An 18,493-nucleotide genomic window follows, 5' to 3' on the forward strand; every position below is an offset into this window, starting at 1 on the left:
ATATAAGACCCCTGCTCCCTTCTGTCAGGGGTCAATCCTTAGCCCACCGATCGCTAAAGCAAAAAGATGGATGGATGTCAAGAATAAAGGAGAGCAGAGGAAAGAACTGACTGGTAAACGCTGACTATTTCAGGATGACAAAAACACTTCTGTCCATCCACAGCTACAGGCGGATGACCCAGAAAATTCAATGCAGATTCATTGTTGGACACATTTTATTGCTACTGATACTTTAAGTCATGAGGACAAGGGAGAGGGGAATATATTTTATAAATTGCATTTTAGAAAGTACTAGAAAGAGTAAACAATTTCTGCCCGTCTTTTGCACAGATGACCCTAATGTAAGTGAAACTCACTCACTTTGTGGAGAGGTCAATCGCTGACAAATTCTGTGAATTCAGGTCACCCCATGGTTTTGCATCACATTATTTTTTGACTGTCTGATGTCAATGACTCTACAAGCTGCAGAAAGCACATTATGCAATGATAAAAGATGTTTACTGAAATAGAGGTTGAGGACCTTGCTCAGTAGCATGCTTTGAAATTGCAAATTAATCAACCTGCCCCAACCCCAAATTATGCTGTACAGCACATTTATATTTTGAAGTACAGTACTGTACACCTATCTAATTCTGATCCCAAATAATGTTTTAACACGAAACTGCTTCCTTTAACAGAGTGATTTTATTCATTTTATTTTAATAATTAACTAATTGGCCAACTGCTGTGATGTGCAAGCACCAGCAATTTTTTATAACGTTCAAGGGTATGAAAATAACTCTGTCAAATTTAAAGTGGTTGTTGCAAATGATTAAAAATGTAATTCTGCTGTGTGCTTCATAAATGATGTCTGTGGAGCGATGCCCTGTTCATGTCCTGTACTTTACTTGTCAAAGTAAGGCTGTACAAGTTAATGTCTTGACTCAGTGAACCTCAGGTATGGCCAGTAGCTGATAGATCTGTAGCAGAATCCAAAAAATCCAAAAGCAGCTTGTCTTTATCATACATCACATCACATTTATTTCACGCAGACCTTGGTTTCAGCGGTGACCGTGACTCGGGAGGAAGCACAGGAGGAGAGGTTGTGCACATACTTGCTGAATATCTGAACAGCTGCGTTTTCCAGTGCAACTCTAAGCGTCGCTCTGCTCCACTCTCTGATAGGTTCAGTTCACTCCGAGAGGCAAGTCTCCAGCCGTTTCCCATTCACCTGAGAAAGGTGAGGCCCACATGAATATACAGAGGGACATAACATATGCATACAGGATACAGGAAAACAGCGGCATGCACATATACAAAACACACATGAACGTATGCGCACACGCAGAGACACACAGGCATATTCCCACAGCACATGGACATACACGCAGTTACATACAATGTAAAGACAAATATCCATATGCACAAACACACTTTGACAAAAACACAGCATATTTATGCAGTATACAGACAGATAACTATATGCATACAATGCACACACAGACACATACACAGAAACACACAGACAAATGCACAGAACACAAATGCCCATGGATGAACAAATACACACAAAAGAACATACACACGCACGCACACACTCGTGCTTGACGATAAATTAAACTGCATTATTCATTTGCTCCACACAACTGACAGCGCTACATCATACACACTCACTGATGGATTCATACAGCTGTTTTCAGAAGAGCATTTCGGGCTGCGTTCTGAGAGGACTTTGCTCAAGGGTAACTCCGGCTCACTCCTACTCAAGATTCAAACTTATACCCCTCAGGTCAGGAGTCCAGTACTCCCTGCCATTATACAACCACACTCTGTCTGTTTTATTAGTATGCAAGGACTAACATACTGTACATAATGTTCTCGGGGAGGCTGTTGCCTTGGTAGCATCACTTGTGGTGCAATGCCAAAAAATCGCTTGAATTGGTCTCCATGTGGATGAAAGGATTAGAGCAACACAGTGGGGGAGAGGGAGCTCAAATGGAAATGCACCTTCTTTTTTTTTTGGTATATCAATAAAACTGTCTCTTGTTGGGGGCCATAATGAGAAAAGGCTAGAAAGTCCTGTAAAACAGTATGCGAGGCATTGATCTGAGCAATAATTATTTTATCTTCATTCTCCCAAAGCAGATAAAAGCACAATAAAACAAAAATAACTATACAGCGGTGAGAACACTTATATCTCTGCTAGCCTTGCACTTCAGTGGCTTGAACCTTAAAAACATTTGCTAAAGATCATTAACGATCTCAGTGTCCTATTTCAAAGCACCGACTTTTTTGTCACTCTGAGCTTGAAGGTAGCAGCACAGCTAACACATAACATTAGCATAACTCTAGCGATTTTGCAGGTGAGTGACGTGCCTTTACGGGGGCTGCCGAGGTCATTGTACGTGTTTACTGGTTTGAGTTTCACCGGCACAAGCTCACGTGATGGTTGGCTTTTGTTGCCCACCTTCTCTGCCAAAAACCACTACTGCTGGTGTAGTAGGACATTGTGCTGCTGGGACAAGCCAATGAAGTGTACTGTACCTCAGCTCATCAGACCACGCTGTTCCAAAACAACCAAGGACACCACTCAGCCTTCTGTTAAAGCTTAATCAGTAAACATATAATGGAGTAAAACACTCCAACGGCAGACATGGTGATAGGTGAGGACATGCGGTATCGTAAAGGGGAGATGTTGATTTTTCCTGAACGCGGTTTGCTCAGACTCAACCCACAACCAATTCCTTGACACTTTTACTGTGCGTTAGTCCCTGCCAGCTGATCTTCATCCCCAACAGAGCTTAAGAAAGTTTTGTTGCCTTTCATTGCCTTGTCAGCCTGAATAGAAAAAAAGCTACAGACGTTCTTCTTCGCGTCTTGGAGAGCAGGAGAAAGAAAAATGACTTGATCTGTTCAGAGGCTGTATTTTTCAGCTCTGTCTCCATTATAAATGTGCCACCTCCTCGCACCCTATATATCTATGAGCCTTGCTGTGACTCTGTATCCCCAGTCTGATATACTGAACAGGCCTTAGATCTCTGCACCAATGAGAGAAGGTTCTTATTCCCTGGAGGGGAAGGGATGGCTGGGGGAGGAGGTGGGAGGAGGGGTGTGGGGGGGAAGGGGTGCGGGGGGGGGCTGGAAACACACTGACATCACCCAGTTCCTTTCTGCCCAGTCCCAGAAGCCCGTATTCTCCCCGACACACCCATACCACACATATACACACACAGACACACACACACACACACACACACACTAAATCTACAGAGGGACTTCCCCTAGCCCTGAGTCACACAATCCTCAAATGTGCTGTGTGCGCACATCTAAGGGCTCGTTTGTCAGAATCTCTCCCCACTTGCACTGCAGGGCCGGTCACTGAGGGTAGTGTACTGAGGGAGCGTTGGCAGGGGAGGCACTGTGCCAGCACAGAGCCGTCTGGCACTGGTTTTCACACACAGTCCTCTCCAAAGACGCTATCCACTCTATCAAACTCTCTACACGAATAGATAATAACTCTCTTAAGCAGTGTTCATTGTTAACTGTCCACAAAAGATGTATTCTTTCAGCTTCTAGCGGATAGCCATATGTTTAGCATATTTTTCATATAAGTTTAAAAAGGATGGAAACATTACAAAATGGATGCTGATTTTGTTTCTCTTTTGTGTGTGTCTGTGTGTGTGTGTGTGGGTGGGGGGGGGGGGGTCTGATTATATGGGAGCTGTCGCCTGGTGTTGTAAGTCATGAGTCATATTCTCAACTGTGGGCAAAACATTACAATGTCTCCTGCCTGCTGAAATTCCTTTCAGCCAATCACCTGTCTGCAAAATGACCCCTCTGTTTGAAATTCCCTTATCAAGCACTGAGGAGCTCAGTTAGTGTTAAAAGGAGAACTGACCAATTTACCAGACATCAGACCTATGAAACCAGACACTGCTTAGCTCAGCATGTGACCAGTAACTTCAAATACACCACTGCCACCTACTGGTTACTGTAAGCATTTTACCCTCCCCCACCCAGACCCCATTTACAGAGCAGTCAGCTGTCTACAAGAGACACAGCAATGATTTCATCTTGCTCAGTTTTTTATTTATTTATTTTAATTCAAACTAATTTATGAGACATTATGATGACAGGTTTATAACTAATAAGCTTCATGCACGACTTATTTACCTCATTATTTCTCACACATATCTTTAGCATGAGAGTTTGTATGACAGGTATTTGTTGACTTCATTGCTATTGCTTTGTCCTGTTTTGTGATGCGTGTGTTTGTTTCCATTGAAAAATATCTGCAGAAGTCCAAATTTATTCAGTATCACTCAGGGAGAATATATATATATATATATATATATATATATATGCATGCATATATACATATATATATATATATATATATATATATATATATATATATATATATATATATATATATATATATATATAAAGATTTCATTTGGTAATCACTTGTTTGTTCAATGTGTCCAAAAATCGGTTGGCTTATCAAAAAGCAGTAGCTAATTATGACTGCAAAATGGAAATATAATCTCCACATAGAATCAACTTTATTATTTTAGAAGCGTCTTGTCCAATTTCAGGAAATAATTCAATAAAAATACTGCCTACTCTTGGTAATATCTGATAATGTTAGCGACTGATGTTATCTAACACTACCTCCAGTCAAGGAATCTCAGCGGCGCTGAAAACCTATAAGACAGGGTGGATGAAGGGATGGGGGTAGATGGGAAGGGGGGGTGGTGGCAGGGGGGGAGCGGGAGTGATCCCAAACACAGTAATCAAACATCAGTTGTTTATTGCTAAACACAGCCCATTTGCGAGCTGTAAACACTTTCTCGTCTCTGCCTGCGCCTTGCCTTCGCAGCTGACTCTCTCCCGCCGCCCAGGTGCCGAAGAACAGACCCGACCTTCGCGTTAACGGCACACCTGCCCTCCCCACCTGCTGGAGGGGCCTCGCAGCACGATCGCCCCACCCGGCAACGCAGACACGTGCCGCACGATGGACATTGGGCCACCAGATATCAATCTCCATTGTTTTTTTCTGTTTTTTTTTTTTCATTGGAAAGGTCATCACGCGGCACAATCTGGATTGCTGTGTACCATAAGTGTTCACCGCAGTTTTTTTTTTTTTTTTTTTTTTGCTTTAATGTCACTGATTGGCTGTGAAGGACTACAATCTTGAGAGCACAGCATGGGATACTGCTTTCTGTGAGATTGAAGTCTCAATGCACCATGGACATGTATCATTATGTGACTCGGACTCATTTAAGTCAGGGCAGACCCAGAATGCCTACAAACTCAGCTATGATCGGGAGAACTGATTTTAAGCATCATTAGCGACATGTTAAATGCAAAATATGAAATATCTGGATCAGCTGATGCGTTTTTATTTTGGCAAATTAAATGTGTGACATGAAAGTCCACAAAAGTTTATTAAATTCATAGTTTTATTTTTCTTCCTCTAAATATTTTTCTTTCTATACTGTAGTCAACATGGCAAAAAAAACACTTGATCATACTGGGGCAAAAATGAATTTACACTGACTGAGAGGAAAGTAAAAAAAAAAGAAAAATACTCCATCTTGCCAGCCAGCCATTCAGCCGGTTACTAATGAATACTAACATTACTGGAATTCACACATTCAGACTCAGTAAGCTTTATTTCCATGAAAACACTCATCATGATGTAAGCATGCCCTAAAATAACGTTGTATAACTTTTCAGATGTGAATAAGAACAGTTGTTACGGGAATACAGCAATAGGGATTTCTGTACAAGTATTTATAATTCTGTTTCACAAGGATTCTGACTTGTACACTTCTGCAACCTTGATTGAAGAGATAGAAGCAGTGGACAGGTTCAAAGCGTGTCAGCTACTGTATCTATTTAATGACCCTTTCTCTCCCTGTTGTGTTGGCACGTGGGTGCCTCTGGTTAAATATTATACAGTATGTGAGCTTCTTTATTGCTGGGGATTTTTGGGCCTGAAATGCTGCCAGACCAATTAATAAATCAACTATGGACTGCCTGCCTACTTAGACATTTAGAAATAACCGTGAAAGCATTTTTTTTTTTTTTTTTTTTTTTAATCACAGCTTGGCAGTTATTTTTTAAACACAGGGAAATGGCTCACATAATGTGGCAATATATTTTCACACATCACAATCATTTAAGTGTCATGTAAAAAAAAATGTAATTAATGTGCTACATAAAAAATGGAAAGGATAGTTGATGTTTGGAACGCATGCATATGCCCGTAGCCCAAAAGACCTGCCAGTCGCTTATCTTATTGGTTGTTACAGCATCTGTTGGTGGCCAACTTCAAAATTTTCAAAGTCACTGTCTTGACATTGGACCATGGCAGATCCTATTGAATAGTAAGATAACAGTAAAATGTCCAGTGTATATGAGTCCAATAGGGACTATATGAACTAAAAATTTTGAAAATGTTGCTGGCAGTGTGACCTTTGACCTCTAGGGAAACACTCACCTAAGAGAATGTCCCCTTAACATACGCTGAGGTTCAACGCTTAAACCTGACACAAATTTCCTCAATGAACCCACCCTCAGGAAACTAGAGCTGGACCCCTTGGTTCCAGGGAAATACACTATAGCTTTGGTACACTGTCTGGGTAAAGTATCTCATTAACTTTCTATGCAGTTGAAATATTCACAGCAAAGCTGGAGACCTGGGGTGATTACAGCACTGTTGTTGACTCTGAAATTGGAAATGAATGCCTTCTTAGGTCAGATCAGTGGCCTAAGCTTTCGGCCTGAACCACTGGCGTTAGCCCGATGGCAGTGAAGATGCCTGAACTGAAAGAGCGTTGGCATCAGAGCCTCCTTCCCACCAGATTTGGCAGATCAGGCGCTGCGTCGATGCCCCCTTCCCACCGAGGCCCCCACCTCCTCAGCCTTCCTCTGCCAGACCGCTTTTTAAAAAGCATCAGAAGGTGCCACTGCCAATGTTTTGGAGGGGCTCCCAAATTATTTTTTGTCTAGGGCCCCCAAAAGTCTAGGGGGTGGCTCTGTTTGGCATCATGAAAATTAAAGAGCTTGGCAGTATGTAGATTCATCAGGGCAAACTGATGCAGCGACAGCAGCACAGCCATGTGACCTGAATAGCACAAGCCCTGTGTTTCTGAGACAGTTTCTTTCATAGAGCCACGGTCATGGATCGTGTGACTCCTCCTTAAGCATGGTTCAAAAAAGAACAAAAAAAAAAAAAAACAGTTAAAATCTCATGCCAACTTGAGTCCTATATAGCAGGACAGAAGCTAGAACTCCCAAGGGCATAATATAATAACAGCAAATTGGATAAATGCATAGAAACACACCTAACAGTAAAACTACACCCAAAAATACAAATACGTACATTTACAATGTGGCAAGATGCAAACCGCGATACACATGAGCATTGCCTAGAAGCTTTTAGCAGTTATAATGACAGGTCACATTTGAAACGATCCAGTCCAGGCCAAGCTTTCATCCATTCTACATGCTATGTGCAAGCACAAACACAGCCTGATGAGGCAAACCTTGTGGGATCCCCACCACTGCCCCACTTCAAAAAAATTTAAGAAAAAAAATTAAGAACAGAAGACCGTTTAAAGTCTTTGTGTAAAATGAGAAAGATTAGTGAGTTCATCACATCTGATGCGGCCACTCGGTCTACTCATTCCTGAGACCAATCACGGTCATGATTTCTCTGTGATTCACTTTGCGGTTTAGACAACCGCGAGCTGCGTAAACATTTTAAAGTGACGGTTCCCAAGCAGATGGTCCCGGGGTTTCACGCGGCACCCGGCCCTCACCTGCACACGCCTTCCCTCAGGGTGTCATATAGCAAAGGTGCAATTACTCAAACGGGCCCTCGCGTTTCAGTACACTTCGGCCGTTGACTCGCGCATGAGCTGGATGGGTGAAAAGAAAATAAACTTCTTTTGTACTGTTTTTGTTCTGCAGGCTTATTGAAAAGGAGCAGGGGGGAGAGTGCACCTATTGGGTCTTATGAGCAGTGACAACATACTCCCCTTGACCAATGACAATGTATGTTATTGAGAGGGAGATCCATAGGTGTTGGGCTTAGCTGGCAGTAGCATGCACTTTACCCTTTTCTGCGGTGGCATGATTTTACAGTGTGTGTGTGTGTGTGTGTGTGCTCAGCAGCAAGCACAGACTGGCTTTCATTTGTATCTGCAGAGCACACTCATTAATTCTGGATTAGGCTTTTGGGAGAGAAGTGCAGCCCATCCATACATATGCCAGTGCTTGGTCATGAGCTCCCTGAAATGACAAAGAGGAAATGTCCTCCAAACTTAATATCTCTTCTTTCAAGTGTACACTGCTGCCTTTCATTTTGTACAGCAGTATGGAGCAAAATCAGTGAGCGTGGCCTTGGTCATGGTACAGCCCTTTTGATTATTGACCAAATGTTGCTTTTATATGCCACACAATTCTTTTCATTCTTTTAAAAGAATACTTATCTGCAGTTACACAACAGCAAACATAAAAGTTTACGAGTGAACTGAAGGAACAAGCTGCTTTTTTCAGCTGTACCAGCATGTTTTCCAGCTGTTTTGGATTTGCAAACTCGTTCTAGTACACAGTCCTTCAAGGAAATCTCTCTGGTTCTCTTTTCTTCAAAAGAAGAGCTGATATTCTGACCAAAACACTTATCTGCCTTTTATCCTCTTAGGAAGCATAAAAGCACATCATTCAGGACAACAAGAGACGCGGGGCTAATTATTCTGTACCGTCGAACCTCCATGCACAGAGGTCACCCTGTCTGTATACCTGGAAAGCAACTGAGTAGGACTCCACGTGAAATTCTGCTCAATGGCCTCTCATTCAGCTGTGATGGATGGAGGGCTTCGGTTGTGGGAGCTGTCAATATTCCATATGGTGTGGCACATTCAATTCATCATCACATGCAAAAGGGGAGGGGAGGAGAGAGGGATCAGCAGCCCTAGAGCTGAAATTCAGCACTAATCCAAAAGCAAACATTACTCCATGAAACCCACACAGGATCTATGGATATGATCTCTCTCTCTATCTCTCTCTTCCTCTCTCACTCTGTCTCTCTGTAAAGTGATTGCAAACAACAGATCACAGAAAAAAGCATCTATGTTTAAATTGTACACCATTTCCTCAGAGTATTATTTCTAAAGGTCAAAGCTGATTTCAAATGCTTACCGAGGAAATGTAGCTCCAGTGACAATGTAACAATAATATCCAAATACAACTGGTATATAATCTGGGAACCTTCAAACTATTTGCAGCACCAAACTTTGGGGTTTTCTGTAAGCATTACAGCTTTCAAAATCTACCATAAGCTTGAGATGGCAAAAGAATGAAACTGAACTTAAAACGAGCAGGTTATGCAAAAGCACGTTGATTACACATCATCCACAGCCCAAATGTACAAAACAGCTTTCATAGTTGATACTTCTCATGAGAAACATGAATCGTTAACACGTAGATTGAATTTGAGTCTCTAACAACATGAATAAAGGTCAGGCTACTGTTCAAAATGGGATCCTGGAATAGAAGCTGAAAGCATCACTCTCACACCTACCTCCGCCAAAACATTGGGTGTGTTAAAATGAACTGTTTGACACATTGTTAAGAAAGCTCAGCAATTGCAAACAACCTGGTAGAACATTGAAGACTACTGCAATGGATGACACAATAATACTTTCAATTGGGAATAAAAACCCCTTTTCAACTGTTGAAAAGATTGAGGACACTCGCCAGGATGAAGGCATAGATGTGTCAAAGACTGCCATAAAGAGAAGAATACACCAGCATAATCTCAAAGGGCGAGATACATAGCACAGTTTAGCCACAAGAACAGAATGGCCAGGTTAATTTTAAAAGTCTTATGGACAGATGAGATGAGTACAATGGACAGATGAATATTAATCTGTACCAAAGTTCTAGAAAGAGAAAAGTGTGGAGAAAGAAAGGAACGGGGCTCGCGACCCAAAACACGGTGGAGGTAGTGTTATAGCCTAGGCGTGTATGACTGTGACTGGAACTGGCTCACTTCTCCTTATTGATGACATGACCACTGACAGCAGCAGCAGCAGGATGAAATCCTATCTGCTCAGATCCAACCAAATCCCTCAAAACTCATAGGATGGCACTTCAATTTTCAGCAGAACAGTGACTCCAATCTTAAGGCTGAAGTAACCAAGGAGTTTTGCAGGACCAAAAAGTGGAATCCAACTGAACATGCATTTCACTTGCTGAAGACTGGAGGCAAACACTATGTCACTGCCCAAATACTTAGAGACTGTGCTATATACACTGTTCATAGTGTATATATTTATTTATTTTATTTTTGCCATATACATTCTAGCAATGTACAGTGACATAGTGAAGGCAGCAATCTTCTGCATCAACCTTAGCAACCCTGACTACATGTCTCTGACACATATAGACTCCTCAGTCCATATTGACCAAAACCAGACCTGGGTCAAATACATATTTGTTTTTGATTCAAATACTTTTCTGTGCTCTATTGATATTTCCTGGTGTAATTGAGCCTGCAATATGACCAGAAGGTTGGGTTTGCACTTTTTGAGAGTATTGCATTGGTTCGAACACACCAGACAAGATCAGAAAAACATAAAAAAGTATTTGAATCCAAAACAAATATGTATTTTACCCAGGTCTGACCAAAACACATATATGCACAATCATTTCAATGCTGAGATGGTGAAGGAACTTCAAGAGATACAAAATATGGAAGGCATTCATGCAATGTTGGATTTCAGCCATTCTTAAAATCCAAATTTCAGGGGAGGAGAAATCATAGCTGTTAGAGCAGCCGCATCTCTGAGTTTATCATTAAAATGAATCATTTCAATCCACCTCCCAGTTCAGACATGACACCATTTTTCTACGGGCCAGAATCTCCCCCAGATCCATTTTGGAAAGCTCTCCCACATCTGGAAGTGTTTGCCAGTAGACATGCAATTCTGGATGACAGCTATTTGTGCTGAGTTAAGATAATGCGTGAGTAAATAGCTGTGTGTTTGGGGGTCCATGTGCATCTGATTTGTGACTGTGTTTTCAGTGTACAAATGATGCATGGAGACAGAGGCTTGGGAATGTTGGAATCCAAGACTCCTGGGCGACGACCAGTTGCTTGTTGTTTTCTTCAATGTGAAACATGAGCAAGCACAGAAGTACTTACACATAGCCCTATCCTGCAACTATCAAGTTTACTACAACATCAATACACATTTACCACAATATTGATATACTACAAAAGCAAATGGGCCACACAACAGTCAATTTCAAATGAACTGTGAACCTAGTCAGCACTATCTGATTAAAAAATATCACCTAAAATATCAGCAGAAAAAAATAGCGTACAAAAAAAAAAAAAATTATATATCACAAAATTTAAAAATGAATTTAAAATCCTATGAAATGTGGTTTTTCTTTACCGGTTAGTGCAATTTGAACATGAGCTGGATGTGTCTTTGAACGGGGTCTTAATGAACTGTCAGTATGTTAAAATTAAAGAAAGTAGAACTCACGCACCAAAGACCAGCCAGATCTCTTCCAGATCAATAGCAGTTATACATATGAATTTCTCCATAATAAAGTACACTAATAGGCACCTCACTGCAGAGCAATTAAAGTGGGTTTTTATTAACATTTCAGAGATAAACAGATGGTAGAAGCGAGGGAAAAAAATTTGAGCGCTGTGAATTCTTCATACAATCAAAGAAGTTACTTCATGAAAGAATAATTTTGCAAGTTAATGATGGTTTAAAAGGGAATGGTAATCCATGTGCAGTCTTTGAGGTCCCTTTCTGTGGGTTATTGCAGTGCAGGATTCCTGACCTGACTGACCTCATGGAAAAAAAAAAACTTAAACATAAATACTGTATATTATATTTCTTCAAAGTATTTTATGGCCTCATATATTTCAAATGCATTTGAGAAGCAATACATAACTCCTCACAGTAAGCTATATTCGATATACTCTGAAATCAATTTTAATGTACATTGCTTACTTTTTTTATGAGGCACATTTACCACATATTACCTTCCCATGTTGTATGTTACATTTCTCCAGTGATACACGGCCATTTCACTTCGCAAAGGAAAAACAGGAAGAAAGGGTACAGAACTTATTGAATTGCAATTACTACATCTGACGCATATTCCAAATTCAATAGCCTTCGATGCAACCGCAGTATAATGCTAAGAGACTTATCGGGGTCACCGCAATAACACTTACAGGAAAATCAATGGATCCATACAGTACTCACACTCATAGAGAGAGGGAAAAAGCCTCAGCACAAGACAATTATTCCTGGTGTAGTGGGTAAAACTACAGATGCACACGCACGCCCACACACGCACGCACGCGCACACACACACACACACGCACAGCAGCGGTCATCTGTAAAACGCTGAAAGTGTTCATTTTGACACAGTGGGAATGTTTTTGGGTTATTATTTTTGTAATTATGTTTCCTTGTGAGTGTTAGTTAAAGGCATCTAAATCCCACAGATGGCCACATCTTCCTGTATACTTATGGTGGACCATATGGCGTATTGAGTACTTGAAAACACAATTTTAGAATGTCAGAGGTATTAAGCTAAATTATCATGAGAATATTCTTTTTTAAATTGATTTTAGAGGTATAGCCCAAGTCGTACATGAATACACTACATTAAATTCCTCTCCATGCCCATCTACGTCATATTGCAATAGTTATGTAGACATGATTCCATTGTTAAACTGAAGTGGCATTAAGCAGTGAATGTGCAATTATGTGTAACTTACAAAATTTGGCATGATATTAAAAGGACTGCCTTGTGCCAGTTCATGTGACCTTATTGTAAAGTGTTACCAAGTTGTTTGATTTGGTCTTACACATATAAGGTCAAGCATATTACCTAAAGAGCAATAAAGGAAATCCCAGAATATTAGTCTAAATGTGTATTGGAAATGGAAACCATAGTAACACCAGAACTGCAAAACCTCCAGTGCACCATGGCACCATTACAAATTCCAATGATTTTTTTATTACTAATGAGGATTCATTCAAGTCCTTACCATCCAGGTAAGGTACCTTTTTGCTGAAATCTCAGGGTTACAGTTTTCCTTTTTTGACCAACAAAGACATACGAACTGAAATGCCTGCCTCGGCAGGTGTTGAGCAAAACTAGAAACAATTTTATCAAAATAAAGTGTCATCAGTAGTCTTTTGGAAGAAAAGATATCACAAGTAAGAAACAAGAAAAAATACAAACAAACACTCCCCAAAGTAGAGAGACACATATCAGGCATTGTCCTCAGACATTCTACAGCACTTTCCCCAATTAATATATTGCTCACGACTAGGAAAAACTGGACAAATATCCAAACAGCAAACGCAATTATAGCCAACCTTTTAACCTGAGCGTATCCTCCTTACTAAGCGCAAAAGTTAAATGGATGCCTTCCCGACAAAACAAAGAGGCTGCTGAAAGAGCACTAAACAGTCCCCGGGGTGACGGGCTGACATTTGAGGAGAGCAGTAACCCAATTATCAACAGAAGAAAAATAACATGAAAACACGGGCTTGAGCAAGAGGCCTCAGGTTGTTATGCGGTCAGGCCCCTCCTCCCTGCGCATCGCGGCACAATACTGTAAATCCTCCGGAATCTTCCACCACACTTCAAAGCCAGACTCCTTAGTAATTGTAATTTCTTAAAGAATGGTGGTAGGGGGATTGGAAAGGGGGAAATACTGTTCCTCTAGAACCCCCAGCCAGTTTCTCACTTTGTTGGATGGCCTTTTTTTTTCTTTTTTTTTTACTTTTTTCACTTGAAGAAATTGTGTTATAAATCTCTTCCTTGCTTTTATTATTATTATTATTATTGTTATTATTATTATTTGGTATTGCACTTGTGAAGACATTTTTTCGGGAAAACTATAAAAATAAATGTATTATGTCAATAGTAATAAATAACAATTTTCCACAAATCCAGTAACCACTCACAAAAAGCATACAGCAGATGCAACATGTTTTACTGTTAGTGAAAGAAGAAATTAATAAACAGAATAGAAAACCACCATAGCTAGATTAAATAATTTATTTAATACCAATTCCTGTCACTCAGAAACTGTATTGAACAACAAGAGCGTACCACAGAACACTGAATTTACAACAGTTTTAAAAGGCATGTAAAAAGCCTGTTGATGAGCAATTTTTCTGCGCATTGTTGTAAAGGATTTAAATTACTGGAAAACGCTCCGTTTACGGCATGGGGAATTGCACATGTATGTCAATTTGTTTGAATAAATGTAATAATCCAGTAAAAAAAAAATGACGTGGATTAATAGATACTCAGTGTGGTAAAAAGCAAACGACAAATCCAATTCCGGAGCCGATTTGTATAGTTAGATTGTGCTGATTGAATCAGAGTAGCTAACTCGAGGGGGGTCACTGCGGCAGTGTCACTTTCCCATGCAGCGGCCGATGCAAAAGAGAATCCCTAAATGTTAACTTGTGATTTCATTTGTGCTGCTTTACTGGCTGGCCTTACAGATGCCAGCTCGCATTATCTCAATGCCAGCTGCCTAAGGAGGCAGCGGGGCACAGCTGCGGTCTTGGCCCCTGGTTTCGAGAGGGGCCGAGCCCTGATGAGGATGGATTTCAGAGCTGGGAGTGGCACGGGGAAGCCAGTGTTTGTTAGCAAGGCACTGGATTAGGGTCCAGGTTTTAATTTGGCTGATGTCACTCCAACACAAATGGCAGATGGCGAAGGGCTTTCCATCCCAGCTTCCTCTCGCGTGTTTGTCTATAATGAGGTTTAAGGTGGCGGCCCGGGTGGGAGCAGACACACTGGCAAAGGCCTGCAAATAATTCACGCTGGAGAGTGTTCATGTTTTGGACTTATTTTGTCCCACTAGTTTTCTCTGTTTTTCAATAATTACTTACATTGATAAGATTGGTAAAATGATTCAATATCTTGCCTGTAGGTAATCAGAGGACTATGTACAATTTAGTTAGGAAAATGGCATTGTTGCAGATGAATGGCCTGCTCTCATCGTTATGTTATATTATGTTATGCTATGCTATGTTTGCTAATATTGGTGATGAAATATTGATATGTTTTGCAATATCAATAGGATCAATAATACTGATTATTGATATAGAATATTTCAATTAGCAAAAACTCATGAACAGCCACTGAAAAGGCTGTTCATGAGTTTTTGCTAATTGAAATATTCTATATCAAAAGATGATGAAGAAGCCATGTGTAATCCTGTTATACAAGTAGTAACTAGACAGAGGACCTCCCAAATGACATGGTACTAAAATGACTCACATTATTGAATCTATAGAGGCATCTTATTGTATAAATCACTTTAAGCACAGGAGTCAGAAACTGAAATTGATTTATCATCGGAGGTTGACTTCAAAGATAGAGCTGAGTAAAACAGACTAACCTGTCTATTAAAGTAGAGGAAACTCTGGCCTTGCTGCATGCACCTTATTGTAATGATACCATAAAACATAGCTATTTAAAAATAAAAATAAAAATTTAAGAGTATCACCATTGAGAGGTACAACAAAATAACAATTAGCAGAAGTGGTTCCTGGCACCTAATTTCATGCTACAAAACGTGGATCATTCAACCCGATACACATTATTTACAAGTAGCACCAATATTTTTATGAGTAAAACGTAAAAAATATAATATAAGCATGATTGAACAAATAACATGTCCTCAAAGAAGTTAGAAACATTACATATTTTATATACAATATGCCCCTGCTTCAAAATCACACAGAAACATTTTTTTATATTTTATGTTACACGAACATGTGTAAGTAAGACAGATGCTTGTGTCAAGCACGTGCTCGAATGGATTATCTCACAATACAAAAGAGCCAGCATGTGCTCAAATAAAGGACGCAAATACACAAAGGTGTTTATTCCCATCTAATAAAGCCCTGCGCATCTGAAATAAATCAATGAATGCGCTTCTTTTTGTATTCAAGCAGACATATTATATACAATAGCCAGCTTTGGCATAAACAAGGATTTGAGCAGAGGGAAGATTAAAATGGGGCCAGGAGCTCAGAATCATTATTTTAAATCATCCTTTCATCAGCTTAGACGCTATGCTCTTACACAAACTGCACTTCTATTTCATTCAACCTATGTGGCTAAGCCATAATAATATGCAGAGTGTACAAATAATACTTGTAAACACATAACATTAAACAGCAATAAAAAGTGATACAGTGTAACTTGATAGGACAATAATGCACGCTGATTAATCACAGACAGAAAGCTGATTGGTTGTAGCTGGTACTGATTTTTTTTCTTTTTCTTTTTTGCCTGGCAACCGACACCACGCTGGTGACAAACCAAAGAAATACATCTGATGTTTCCAAGGTCTTTGTTGTCAAGCAAGCCATTTTCCTATCCACTGCCTTTTTCTAGGAATATGGATGGCTGTGGGCTGCAGTGTACATATCTATTCTCCTCTAATCATGATGCCCTTTGTCCTTCGTATTCAGAGATGAATTAAAACACTTAGACAATATATTTGCTAATTTCAGAGGCTTTCAAGCACATAATGTTGTGTGATAAGGTCCAGAATACAAAAATGAATGAATTAAAGACCATTTTCAAGAGTGATCAACTCTTGCTGGAGAATCAATACAGCCTAGAGTTAAACATAGACTTTCAGGTGTGATCCATGACCTTAATCTATTAAGGCATCTTTGATACAGGATATAATGCATAATAAACCGAAAAATCCAAATGGAAAAAAAATATTTTGTGAGACGATTGTCAGGGTAATAGGCTATGGCAGGAGCACAGAGAAATTCAAGATGGAGGATGATAATGTGACCTGGGTCCAGAGTGAACACAGGAATATAGATAAAGCAGCTCTCATACACCCAGACCAAACACTCACAGACCTTCAGCCAGGGAGAAAGAAATGCTGGCTAGCAGAGAAGATCCAACCTCTCATCCCAAGTGGAGGGAAAGCAATATTTCACTATCAAAACGAAACTGGACACTTTATCAAAACTTGTCCCTGTGACCACTGATCAAAGTTACATATTAAATTTGGGCAACACTTTGCAATCAGGTTCCATTAACTAACATGAATTACTGCATCAACTAACCTGAACAAAGAATGAACGAACCTATTAACATTTATTCATGTTGTCTACTGTAAAGGTGGACTAGGAGCTAGAGGATGAGCCAGTAGATTCCTTAGGTGTAAATAATGTGGTAAATGTTATATTAGTGAACAATTCGTGCATGTTAGGAAATACTTCCTTAAGGGTTTCCTGTCGACATATGAAACATTACTTGTGGTGACCAAAATGAAACTAATCTTACTACAATGACATTGATTTAACATGGAAGAGAATGGTACATGATTCAATAAAATGCTAATAAATGATTTGTTAGCAAATGCCTTGTTAATAGATCAGTTGTTCAGATAAGTTAATGAAACCTTATTGTACTGTAAAGTGTTACCATTCTCAATAGTGTATTCAATATACTTTTCTCTTCCATGTGTTTATTTAGACTCAAAGGCCCATAATGTTGAAAACGGTGATTTTGTTAATGGTTCCCTCACTTAAAGTTATAATCTCGAAGATTTCCGTTTCGTTCTCTTTGGCGGTACCAATGGCGAGAAGCGGTAATTGCAGGTGTGTTTTTGGACCTCACTTCCCATAGATCCAACCGGATCCAACCAGTGTCGCCTGTGTGACGTCAGTCAGTTGGCACCTGGGCCATGCCAACTATTACACTTATTTACTGAATAAAAAATGGTTGTTATACAAGTAACGTTATGTACATACTCATTCATTGTCTAACATTAGGCTAACTTAAGCCGTCTTTACACTGCCGAGCCAGGTTAAAATGCTGTAGCAGACCTGGGGTAGAATTAGTGATGATCAATTTCCACAAACGTTCTTTACGTATGAACATCTTCACACTGCAGAGAAGAATTTGCGGGATTCACTGTGGCTCGTGCAATTATGTATCTCTTGCATCATCATCGTGAATGATTGTTGTGTGATATTTTTCAAACAACTGCCTTGTTGTTTCTGGTTTTGCTAGCTAAACTGTTCGCGTAAGCTGAGCTGGGTGTTAAATTAGCAATCAGAATAAGTAGAATATAACAAAAACAAAGGTGATTTCATCAAAAAAGGGCATCAAGGCTGAAGGAACATATGAGGAAGCGTAATAAAATAATAACAACGCTAATCCATACTGCCGTATTCTTTTATTTAGTTTTCTCCGGCTTGGCATCTTTACACAGAAATCAGACCCTGCTCTGCTCCACCTATACCCCAGCTTTATTCCGATCAATATATTGATGAACTTAATGGCAATGTAAATAATGGTAACATTAAAGCCAGTTCAGATGAATGATTCGCAACGAGACTAAACGGTTTTAGAATGTTGCAGAGAAAATTGCAGCGGTGTGAACTGG

At 39.9% G+C, this 18,493-nt stretch overlaps 1 protein-coding gene across 1 annotated transcript in view; it reads right to left on the bottom strand.

Moving 5' to 3' along the window:
* Window positions 1-18,493, bottom strand: part of LOC118233104 — a 106,650-nt gene that overhangs the window by 20,682 nt on the left and 67,475 nt on the right. Inside the window, exon 11 of the mRNA XM_035428460.1 lies at window positions 1,095-1,210. The gene's annotated coding sequence lies outside the window, so the exon portion shown is untranslated. The remainder of the gene's footprint in view (window positions 1-1,094; window positions 1,211-18,493) is intronic.

The sequence above is a fragment of the Anguilla anguilla genome, chromosome 8 (assembly GCF_013347855.1).
Source record: "Anguilla anguilla isolate fAngAng1 chromosome 8, fAngAng1.pri, whole genome shotgun sequence".
NCBI classification, from domain to species: Eukaryota; Metazoa; Chordata; class Actinopteri; order Anguilliformes; family Anguillidae; genus Anguilla; species Anguilla anguilla.